We start from the raw sequence: 13,218 nt of genomic DNA, 5'->3' as shown, positions 1-13,218 counted from the left end.
CTGAGATCTACTATGATGCAAGAACGTCTCAGTGGACTTGCCATTATAAGCATAAACCATGTGGTCTCAAATCAGTTGTCATATGATGATGTTGTAGATGACTTTGCTGCAAGAAAAACCAGGAGAGTAAAGCTGTAGCAGGTTATGTGAGATTGAGGAGGTGATGGTGTAGTTTTTAAGTTACGGCAGTACCAAAAACACCACTAGAGGTCTTTGTAAGATCATCTTTTTATTTTTATTTAAATCCTTGTATTTTTTTGTGCCTACTCGTTTCTTTAATATCTTATTTTGCACAGTGCCGTATTTATATTGTATTTTTAAGTTAATGTCACTTGTTTACACTTTTTATTTTGGGAGTATTAATAGGTACTTTATGTAAGCTATTTATATTGTATTTCATATGTTCAGTACATTTTTTTGTATTTGTTTCTTTAATTCTTTCTAAGTATTTTGAATGTGCAATTGCTTTATTTAAATAAAAGAATGTCCAAGAAAGAGCTATTACGTTTCTTATGAGTATATACACTAGCAGTGGAATTTACTGCGATGCAACGGGGCGCCACCTGAAATCTTGCCTAGTGCGCCAAATTGGTTAGGGCCAGGCCTGGACGGGAGCCGCCCTAAACAACTAATGAGAGATTTTCTGTCTGGAGTCAAAATGTCAATGATGCATATTGTTAACTTTGCTTGATGAAGGTGAGCCCTGCACCAGTCTGACCAGGTCCTGATGGTTTCTGGTTAATTGTGAAGCAGCTGGTTTGAATAGTCAGTTGTGACCAGCCACCAGAGGGCGATGGCACTCTGCACATCAGTGACGGCACTGGCTCCATGGTCACCACTGCTCTAATTTCTACATGTCTCCATCTGGACGTTGGAGGAACAAACCTTATTTAACTGATTTCTAAAATAAAGTTGGTAAATACAACATTTAAGCTTTCAGCCAGCTGCACTCACAGTATCAGCTCTGTCTGCATCAGTTCATTCATCAGCCTGCTATAAACAGGAGAGTGGATCCTGATGCATGCCTGTGAAATCAGCCAGTTTACTCTGTTAAATGTTGACTACTGGGACAAAAAATGGTGAAATCCTCCTTTAACTTCAGGCTACAAGATCCAAAGTACTCCACACCTTCTCCAGGACAGATGATTTCCCTCAGTGATAAAACTGATTCAATATGTGGAAGAACAAACTGAGGCAGCTGCAGCTGATCTTGGGTCAGCTTTCAGACATGATTTCTGCAGGACAGAGGACTTGGACCTTCTGTGATTATCAGAGGTCTTTGACAGGCTTGTGTCAAGTGTTAAAATGTTACAAAACTAACGTGTCTCCAATTACATTCCTCACACATCAGGAGGAACCATTTCCAAAGCACAGACTGAGCAGCAGGCCAGGGACTAAACTGCTGCACCTGTAGCAGGAGGCCGGTGCTGAGCCTGCTGCAGCCTCACTGTGCTCACCTTGCTGTGACTGAGGCGATGTGGGGAGCCGTGGTTACCCATGGTTACTGGAGTTCACTCGTTCGTAGGGAATAACCGCCTCCTCAGATGAGACACCACTTGTCTGCATAAAACTATACTCAGGTTTTGTTCATTACTGGATCAAACTTGACGTGACAGTAAGAGTGATCTGTTTGGCCCAGATGTAGCAGCTGTACAATGGTGCACAGTCACTGTTAAAAATGGAGGCAGCAGCAACAAGCTGCTACACCTGAACACGTGTTTCTCACTTCCTGGCTCAGCTTGACTCATGACTCCAGGTGTCTGGGAACCTCCACTGGCAGCTGGAGCCTCCTGACATCTGACCTGGAACGAGGAACCACAGCTCATCAGTAGTCAGAATTTTCTACTCAGGCAGGTTTTTAAAATCACTTCTCTTCTTCTTAACGTTGGAAAGGGAGTGTGTGAGTGAGTGAGGTCAACTGAGGCCTGGCTTCAAGCTGTGCCAAAATCACATCACTCCACAGATCAACATCTGTAAATAAAGACAGCAATGATTCAACAAGGTCCCCCTTCTTTGGGAGTTTGTTTCTGTGAAGTGGGGTGTTAAAACACAGAGGTTGATGGAGGAGACTCCCTGAGCAGGGACCAGCTAGGGGAGTCGACCTCCTGCTGAGGACTCCGAGGGTTTGCTGCTGACTCACTCTGTGCTCGTAGCGTGGGTTTGGGGTGGATTCTCACAACTGGAAACAACAAAGCAGCTGCAGAAGCTGCACGTACTGCTGACATGGAGCAACGGCCATCAGAACAGTCTGTACAACAGCTCCCGCACGAGCTGACATGCTACCAACACAGCTGTAAGCCAGGCCTCCTCTGACCTGCCCTGACCACGTCCTGAAGTCCAGCACTCCACATAAAACACATTGTTCCTCTCTCAGGCATTTTAATGAACTCATCAGATAGATATCCAGAAGTTTGCTGCTGCAGCTGGGAATAGCATTGACTCCAATGTGCTCAGCTAAATCACTGAACAAAGAGGTTTGTGACCAAGTCTGAGCTTTAATTCTAACATATTTACATCCACACAGAAGGAAGCGTGTGGGAGACACAGCGACATGAACACACCAGCATCATTTCACAGCAGTGACAGTGAGCAGGTGAAACACCCAGAACCTGCTGCTGTGGATTCAAGCCTCACTCCTCGTTGTTAGTGAGCATCTAAATCCTGATTCACACCAACGCCTTCTCTCTGTGGACATCACTGAAAACACCAGAGGAACCAGCTCACTGTGTTCTCTTAACTCTGAGCTCTTCAGCTGTGAAGCATAAATGCTTTCCTAGTTCAGGCCCAGGAACACCTCCAGCAGTCTCCACACAGGACAGTGACAGATGTTTGAAAATGCTCTGAAACGGTTAAAAACCTCCTGCCTTTGCACCAAACACTAATCCTTTGTTATTCCACTCCTTAAGCAAAAATCACAGAAAATCTCCTCAACTAATTCTGCAAACAAACAAACAGGACTAAAATATTCCACAGGAAAGGACTTGGTCCAGGATCAGGGACCACATAACCCAGGACAGGACCTGTGTTAGCGTGTTGGACACGCTAACAACAAACCGAGCGTGCTCAGTTGAACCCATGGTGTTTTCAATGTGTCTCAGCTGAACATGTACACTAGGAGTGTGACCCCTGTTACATAAGACATCCTGATGCACCGCTGTCTTTGCAGGGTGGTTTGTTTCTTCTGCAGGGCTGTACAGGCAGGGCGGGTGGGACTCAACCAGGAGCCTGGAGCACATCAACTGAGCAGGATCTGATCAGGCCTCCTCTGACTGGAAGCAGATGTGTGCAGTTTGGTGACTTCACGGGTCTGGGTTGGGGTTTTCCTCTGCTGCTGGACACGGGCCCATTTCTGTATGTGCAGTCACATTAAATCTAGTCCCGAGGCTGTTTTCATAAAGAAGATTCCACAGCACATGATAGGACTGAAGGCTTCATCTGGGCAGCGCTGAGCCGAGCAGAAGATTCAACCCAACAGGGCAAATGATGACAAATGATGTTTGCTTGTGTTCTAGTTGCTTCTGAGTGGGGTCAAAATGGGAACATGTTGGTCTCTGCAGACTGCTGCACAGCACATGGACCTGGTCTTACACACTGTGCTCTGCTTCATTTACCCGGTCTCTTTCCAGGTCTCAGACACTGCAGTCCTTCCCAGCAAGCACTGGGAGGGCAGCGGGTCACCAGCCCAAACTCACATAAGGTTCTAATGCAGCTTCAAACCTGAAATACAATTGAAAACAGATGAAAATGATTAAGGCTGAAACTTCTGCTGATTTCTGTCATCAAGTCATCAGCTGATTGATTTAGCACTTCATGGCTTGGTCTTCACATGTCTTCATTTGTCCAACAAAGAATCCTGAGGGCACAGATGTTCAGTTTACTATCAGGAACTGGACCAAGAGAATATCTGACACTGTTGTTTGTAAAACACACACCAGGACGGCCACAGCAATCATACTGACACCTCTGAAACACACGTATAAACAAATTGAATGACCTCTATCTTCAGGAAAAATACAGGATTCCTGAGGAGTTTTAACTCTGATGAAATGCATGCTGGGAACTAAGAGTGCAAATAAGCTAAGAGTGTGTCTAAATGACTTAATGTGATGAGTTAACTGAACAGCCCACCGGACATTTAGTCCACTGAACTTAGGAGTTTAAATTGCACTGAGTTTATATCAGAAGTTTGCAGTGGTGGAAAGTAACTAAGTACATTTACTTCAGTACTGTACTGAAGCACTTCAACAACAACTTATTTTTGCCAAAGTATCTAAGCTGCAGTTTTTACAGTGTAAACACAAACAAGCACAACTCAGCCAATGCATGGAGAAAATCAAAGAGCTGATGTGAGAGCCACTCTGACACATGGCCGGGCATTTTACGAGCTAACACAGTACCAGTCACTGAGCAGAGACGTGTTCAACCTGGAGTTTATCGCAGCACACATTCTTCGCACTCTCTTCAAACTGCAGGACAAACCTGCAGCTCCGCCTGTGAGCAGTGAAACTGGCGGCACATCTGCACAGTGTCAGGAGAAAACAGGAGTCAGCGGAGTGGAAAGAGGAGAAGTGGACAGTGATGACAGAAGTGATGACAGCAGAGATTATGTCAAGAGTGTCTGCAGCATTTTCTCACCTGTTCTTCAGGGGGTTCTGTCTAAACACAAACATCATTCACAGCACCTGAAGAGAGTGAACTGAGCACAAACTGAATGAATGTGTACAGGCTGAAACATGTAAAGTTAACCTTCTGTAACATTTCTGACACTCAGAACAGCAGTGCTGTGCCGTGACATGTGGAGATGCTGTTTAGACCGACAGTAAGAAAACCAGCTTCTCCTAACAACCTCTTGTAGTCCAACTTAAATGACCTTTATTGACTTTTCTTTTGGATCGACTTGGGTCAGAATATGAATGTGGGTCAGGGGGTTTCAAAGTCTGACACTGTGGACAATACTAGACAACTACACCCCTCCAACAGCAGTAGAATGAGCAGTGAACAGCTCCAGTGTGCAGTGTCCCCACAAACGTACACCCAACTGTCACTGGATCACTGTGACACTGAAGGAAACTTAGAAACGGGAGGATTCTCAGGCAGGTTCTGTAGCCTCTGCTCCTCAGTGGTTTCATGGAGGTTTGTCCTGGAGGGACATCAGAGATAGTGACATCATCAGGAAGTGGGCATCACACTGAATCAGATTAACATGTGTGTCATGCCTGTGTGTCCACAGTTCACTGAGTATAGGACCTTTTAGCCCTGGTCCCAGATATAAACAGATGTATCAGAGGCGCTGCTGTTTACTGGCTCCACTGATTTAAGATGCATGTGTTTATCAGTATGTGGGAATCTTCATACGTTTCCCCATGTGTGCTACCCCACCTCAGAGCTGTCAGCCAATCAGCTCTGCACTTCAGACCTGCCAGGACCAATCAGAAGTCAGTCCCAGCATGGGGAGTGTGGTGGTGGTCTGGAGGGGGGCAGCGCTCACTGAAGGCCTCCTCGGCTGCACAGAGGTCTGAGCTGTAATCTAATTTTCTCTGTAATGATGGTGACGAGAGCAGTAGAGTGGAAACATGTGGGAACAAAGCGATCAAAGGATGAACTGTCCATGAAAATAAAGAGACACCAAAACACCCTGGTTAGATTCACCAGGGTCTGAGCACGGTCGCATCACAGTGTTCCTTCAGGTTGTACTGTGTTACCTCTATGATGTTACAGAGGGAAACACTGCACTTCCAAATTACTGATTACATAGTTGTGGAGGACTTGTACTGAGCTTGTGAAATGTCAGCCACCAGGGGCACGACACTGTGCACCAGTCTCTGACCACAGAGGATTTTACTGAGGCTGCAGAGGAGTCAGTGAGCTGCAGGTCACTGGATTCAGTCAGTAAATAAAACCTGTGTTGTGCAGGTCTGTTCTGCTGAACTACATTTAGGTTGATAAGAAGTTTCTGAGCTGAGAGGTCGGAGGGTGAGGAAAGATCAGCACCAAACAGCTGGATAAAGATTAGTGATGAATTACTTTGGTAAAAGGTTTAAACCTTGAAAAACTAAAGGAACTGATTGTGTCATAGATCTGAGTGGAGAACTCCACAGTTTTATTTAATACATCAGCACTGGGCTGAACTGCCGTCGAGCTGCTGACTCCGGTCTCCAGTGCTGCTTCTGCTCCACGGAGTGAGGTGTTGGATCGCAGCCACCTCACAGAGCTCCCCTCTGGACATGACGGAGTCCAGGTGCTACCTTGCACCAGCTCTGCCATGAGGTCCAAAGTGATAAATCAACACCTGAGCAGAGCAACTAGACCTGAACCTGCATCACAACAGCTCTTGATCCAGACTCAGCAGGAGGTTTCCACCATGAAGGTTCTGTGTTTCCACAGCAGCTCCATCAAGGAGATTTGGAAAAACTGAAGCTCCTGAAACCCAACTCCTGTTTTGGAGTCCACACACTTATTTATCTAGGTCAGTCCACTGAAGGCGCCCACACTCAGATCCGTCCGGAACCTGAAGTGAGTTGATTGTTCTCAGTTCCACAGAACATCATGTCCTGAAACATGCAGACGAGTCCAGACATAAAACAGGTGGACTGGTCAGGCTGCCACACTGCAGACTCTGTGCACGTGTGACCACACATGGGGGAAGGATATACTGCCATCACTTTTTGCAGCATCACGTAGGAAAATAAAAATGAAAAACACTTCAGAAGCGTCCAAACTATTTCCAGAAGCTGTTTTCCAGCGGCTGCTGGAGCCGAGTGGAACCTGCTCTGTCACTTTCTGCCTCATTAACCTCGTCAGGCCAGAAAGTAAAACATCTCCATCATCCATCAGAGTGATGAAGCTGTCGCTCAGACACCTCCGCTGCTTGCACAGGGACCGACGAGCTGTTTTACTGAAGGAGGAGCTGAGCAGTAAATCTGAGCTGCTGACACGGCTGAACGCCCGAGACGCCGTTCATATTCACTCCAGTGTTTTTCTAAAGGAACAGTTCACCTCAGAACCAGTCTTCACTCCTCAGGAGGTCGACCCTCACAGTCACTCTGTCTATGCCGAGGCACCGGGGGCTGGAGTCTGCCAAGTTCGTCTGAGACTGAAAAGTGATCACTGTAAAGCACAGATATCAGAGCAGCAATTCCCACCAGTTGTTACCACTGAAACAGATTTTACTGGGTCACTGCACTTTTTATTAAAGCCACACTTTCAATCGATGAATGAGTTGAATGTGCCTTGGGTCAGTGTCCACCATGGTGGAGCCTGTTAATTTATGTAAAACCGATTCGGTTAGTCTGTGTGAACACAGGAGGACAATCCTGTTCTGGACCAGTCAGGGTTCCTCTCCACCATGGAGCAATGGCACAGCTGGCACTGGCTCCGGCTCCTAGCTGTGGGGAATGTGGGACAAACAGCAGGAACCTGTGCAGCAGACACTGCATCAGCACAGTCCTGCTCTACACTTTGCAGAGATGTGCTGCCTACACTCTATTCAGCTGGAACCAGCTGAGGTCGATGAGGTCGCACTGCAGACTGAGACCACGTCCACTACAGGGTCAGTGAGGTTGTCCACCTGAAACCTGGACTCTGGACTAAGGCTGGGCCATTGAACACAGGAACATACAGTCTGTTTCTTCATCAGGGACCACAGATTCCTAAAAGGCTCCAGAAAGGGGATCCTCCTCCGCCCGTCTGTGGACACGTTCATCTTTGTCCGGCTCTGAAGCCTGAGCACAAGTTGGCGTTCCTCGCTGACACATGTCTGCTGGATGTCAGATGACGGGAGACATGTTGAGGGCAGCGGTGAATGAAGCTCTTTGTCTGGACTTCCTCACAGCCGCTGCTCAGGTTTCACTCTGAGGTCGGCCTGAGCTGTTTCCTGTTCATCTCCTCTGATCAAGTCCCACAGTCCAGCAGCAGGTTAAAGCTGCTGACTGTTACATAACTGCCCTGATCACAGGGATTTTCCTCTGATAAATGAGAACCATGCAGCTTCTCCACTCTGTATTAAACCCTGAGCTGACATGAGGCTTTGCTCGGCTCTGGAGCCCTAGGGCAAGAGAAGTTAATTTTGAAAACGCTCTGTGAACTGATGCTCGGGCTGATAAAGATCCATGTGTGCTCTGCAGCTCAGCAGGCTCAGGGTTGTTTACTGCTCTCTGCCAGCCAGAACTGTCCAGGGGCGTCCGCCACAGCAGCAGCATTGCACACACACACACACACACACACACTCTCCTCTAACAGCAACCACACACACACACACAAACAGGCTTGCGACACAGTGCTGCATGTCCACGCCCGTGATGTGGACTGGAGGCCGCTGACAGCCACAGAGCCTCGTGCTCTGTTCAAACCATCAAGCTTCCTCCTGGCCCTGCTTCACATCTGCTGGAGTCATCAGAACCCTGGACCAGCCCCTGGTGGGACATCTGGGGCCAGAGCTGATTAAATGATGCCTCTGCAAGGAGTTGGTTTGGTTCTGGTTCAGGCTTTTGTTTGAAACTCAGAGGAAAATCTCCATGAGAGCAGCTGGTGAATGAGGAGCAGCAGCATATCTGACTTTCCTCTGAACACGCAGCACAAACGTGGGGCTGCTTCTCATGGGGCCCCAGTGTGTTTGCGAGCAGTTCTCAGACTGAGCTTATGTGGGGAAAACCAAACATGGCTGTTGCAGCATGTGGGTGAATCACAGCAGCTGATGTCAGTGTTATCATGAATGAAAAAGAAACAGCTGTGAGCCACTAATTAAAGCAGCCACTGATTCGTTTCCTGTCATGTTTACCATTGTAATATTTCTCCTTTTGGCTTTAAACAACATCAGACTTGTGGTGCATATAACTGTGGCCCAATGGTTCAGGTCCTCGGGCTGCTGGATGTGTGTGTGGGCCCACAGGACTGAGATGTACCTGAGCTGTAATTGGTCAGAGAAGCTTCAGGGACTTTAATACTGAACACGTGCTTCAAATGGAATGAGGTTGTCAGTAATGATCGGGGTCACACTCACCGCTCTCCAAGGCCCGGCTCAAAGAATGTCAGAGGAATTCGGCACTAAAATCAAAACTACAGAAGAAGAAAGCAGCCCAGACCTGACGAAGACTCTGATGGAGTCTGTTCTGGATTATGTAACTGGCTTTGAGGGTTACCGGCTCTGACGAATGTCGTCTCAGCTTCTTTCAACACAGACTTCCTCCTCAGCCATGTGTCCAACCTGATCCTCATCTGACACCTCAGGCCAACGACTAGGCCGAGGTTCTGTACCAGACTGTGGCACATGACAGACTGTTGTTCAGTTTAGGATGTGTGGAGGTCACAGTGTTAACTACAGGGACAGAGCCTTTTACTGGGACAACTGGGTCAACATTTTATAGACAAAATAACTCACTGGTTAATTCAGATCAACATAATAATTAACAGTGTTTGTTATAACAACTAAATGCAGCCCTGTTATGATCCAGAAACACAAACTCGGTTTGACTCTGGGAACCTCTGTCGCTATGCAGGGTGCGGTCAATGCTCTTATTTCGAAAGGGTTAGGTGTTTGGGTTAGGGTTAGCAGTGACACTGCACTGCTTACTGCTTTGCACATAATGTTTATTCTTGCACATATTGGCATTTGCACACTGGTGCTTTTTTATGTTTACCTTATGTATACTGTACACTTGGCACACTATACTCATATTATACATATTTTTTTGTATTTTACACACATATACATATATATATATTTCTTTTGGTGTGCTCTGATTTTGATAACTATTGCTCCTCAGGATCAATAAGGTATCTATTCATCTATTGAGGTTCTGCCAAAACTCTGAGTCCTGCTGTTTAATTGGGTCTCACACACACACACACACACACACACACACACACACACACACAAAAACACTACAGTCAAGTGCACAACAAGCCACAGACTGCGAACAGCGAGGAGGCTCCACCACACACGCCAACACCACACAAAGGAAAACAACCCAACACATTTGGCGGTCTGCACCGGAGCCAGACACCCGACTCCTTGCGTCACACTCATCTGATGCTCCAGAGAAACAGCTTCTGCCAGTGATGGGCCTCATCACGGCCATTCTCCAGTTCAGCTCTCAGTCGGAGCAAATCAGGGATTTAAGCTTTAAATCAGAACCGTCAGTGTGTGGACCAAATAGCTTGTTAGAAACAGAGTGTCACAGAAACCAACATGCGAGTCCACGGCAGGGGGGTCAGACTGGACTCGGTGCTGGCAGACGCCAGGACCTGGATCAGGATCCAACTTGACTGGAACATCCCTGGTGTTGCAGTATCACATATGTCGATTGTTGGGAACATGATGTACGTGTGTATGAGCTGTGACCCTCCTGAGGTCTCCGAGGACTGAAAACCCATCTGAGAGTCTCTGGCCAAAATCAACATGTGGACTCTCCCCAACCTCTGACTGTCACCAGACACAGGAAACCATCCCAGAACATTACCCAGAATCCTCTGTCCAAGCTTTTCTTGGAACAGGTGAGTGTTTCCAGGTGACACTCAGACTCTGGGCTGTTGCCCCTGGCAACACATTTGTCAGCTGTTGGCCACATGTGAAATTGATTCAGCTCTCCTCTAAGTCTTGGAGACCAGGACCAGGATCGGGTTTCTGACCAGTTGGATTCATGAAGTGTTTCCTCTCATCTGTGGAGCGAGGGATGGTTCATCTTTCTGCTGAGGTCTAGCTGCTACTTGTCTTCATGTTTAACTCTTTAAAACCTCTGCTTTTTTGCAAAGGGACAGTTTCCCCTTATGGCTGCAGGAGGAGGGAAAATAAACTCAATGCTTACAGAGTGATCACTGTCACCGTCCTCTGCGTACAAGTAGAAGGCTGGAACCAGGAGATGGTGAGAAGAAACAACACTATTCTGGACCTTTATATCAACATGTGTCACACGATCCAATCAGTGCTACATCGACTCCGTAATGACATTTAACTGACAAGTCTGAAGTCAGAAACACTGAACTGTTATAAACTAATGAATCCAAGTGTTTATTAGAACCATTGTCAGTGTGATTATGTTAATTGGTGAGCTTTTACTTTGTAGTTGGTCGACAAGCAGCTGATTTTAACTGCAGCTTGATCCACAGTGATCCACTCGTGATTATTTTCTCGTTTGTCTTTTAAATACCAGATTACCTGTCCCGGTGTCCCACAGTGACACCAGGAGATGTACTATCCTGTCTGGATCCTACATCCTCACATCTGAGCCTGGAATGAGAAATTATTTGGATTTTCAGCTAAAAAAAGAGGATAAAATGATTATCAGTTACTAAATAGTTTTCAATGATTCATCTAGTGGGGAGAGCACCACACTTTTACTGAGGAGAAACATGAGGTGTGTGTTTGAACCTTTCCAACCTGTGAAGTGAACGCCTCTCAGAAGCTCCTCTCACAGACCAACAGACATCAGATGATGCAGTGGAAACACCAGAGATGGGCGTCAGCAGCCACGGCTCTACACCAGTCGGCTGTAGGATGTGTCCTCTCCTCCCTGTTAATGACTCGACTGTCAGCGCTCCCTGTCACACTTTCTTTACTCCCGTCATCATCAGCATCATCTGCCCTAACAGTTCAGGTTTCACCACAACAAAATACCCAACAGGAGCCATGTTTCAGGTCAGAACTGGAGCCAAACCAGATGCTCTAACTCTTGTTATCCTGAGACAGAGATCAGAGTGCACCTGAGCAAGTACACACCTCCACTGAGTTCAGGTCTGCTGCTGCTGAGGCCAGACAGACACAAACAGGAAAGCAGCTGTCACCTTTCCCAGCATGTCCTCCTCCTCCTTTCATTACAGTTGAACATGTCCTGTCAGCCCACTGGTGCACACAGACACAGACTCAGGACATGTTTGTTTTCTTGCCTGAGTCACAGGAAATTCATTCGAGTGTAAGAAACCTGCTTCAGGCCCCAGTCAACATGTGACTGAGGTGTGGTTTGTGGACGACTGGACCCACAGTGACATGACTCCAGACAATAAGCATGAAAACCTCTCAGAGGATGACAGGAGCAGGTGCAGACCTCTGACAGAAGAGCCCAGTTTCATGAATCATGGGAAACCTGACTCTCCATGTGAGGAGCTCGTCAGCAGACACACATTTAGCCTGTTCAGCTGCACATACTGTTACACAAAGTGGAGCTGACTGACCAGAAGTGACTGACCCAACAGTTGGCCCTAACTACATGAACAACTGACGAATCAGAATTCATCAGGAAATTACTGACCTGTAAAGTAAAGCTAGTGCAAATTTCTTCAGCTTGTGTTACTGGGGAGCGCTGGGACCACAGGCCTGTACCAGTTCAACTTCACTGGGCCCAACACTGCAGTCCAGGACAACCAGTATCACAAAGCTGGCTCTGTTCAGTCTGGGTTTTCCTGTCAGAACCATGAGATGGAGCACCATACACTGTGATGGTACTACTTCTACTGAAGTACTTCATACCCCTGCAAGTTTCTTCACTGATGCAGTTTCTCTCCATCATGTGGAACTGCATAAGACGAGTCGTCTGAACTGGTTCCAGTAACATGACAGTGTTCCTCAGGTACAATTCAGGAGCAGCAGACACCCCGTACTACTGGGCAGGTTCCTGTGTTTATATCTTTACTGTGCGGCAGCAGCTCTGTGTTTTTGGCATTACTCATTTTAACCTCTGCAGCTCTGACTGGGAAACTCTTGATGGCTTGCAACATTTTTCCAGGGAATCCTGGAAAGTCCTGATGTTTCTAAAGCCAGAGCTGTTCAGCAGCTCCAGGGCTTCGTCTTGTTATTTTCTCCACAACACAGCCTTTGATCTCCAGTCTCCCTGTTGCTGTCTGAGCTGTTACACAACTCTGGTTCCTGCCTCCTGACCAACGTGAACACGGCTTCACTCGCTCCAGCTGTCATGAACCAAACTCTGCAGCTACTCGGGACCCTTCATGGATGTGAGTGCTGCACAAACAGTGCCATACTGCTGCAGACCTGGACAATGCTGAAGCCTTCAGCAGACATGTCACATTCACAACTTCCTGTTCCTGAAATGTGGCACTCTGCTCTTGTTGTTGTGTTTTCATAGAATTCGCTGTGATTTGACGGCCCCTCACTTTCATTGCAAAGACCATCGAGTCATGCTGCTGTTTTATGAACACACTGCTGTGCAGCTGCATAACAACTGGAGGATTCTTGTGGAGGGTTCAGTTTGTTCCTGCAAAAGAACAGGA

Source organism: Monopterus albus, unplaced genomic scaffold, assembly GCF_001952655.1.
Source record: "Monopterus albus unplaced genomic scaffold, M_albus_1.0 scaffold16.1, whole genome shotgun sequence".
NCBI lineage: Eukaryota > Metazoa > Chordata > Actinopteri > Synbranchiformes > Synbranchidae > Monopterus > Monopterus albus.
The sequence above is the reverse complement of the archived record's forward strand: the minus strand, read 5'-3'. Positions refer to the sequence as shown.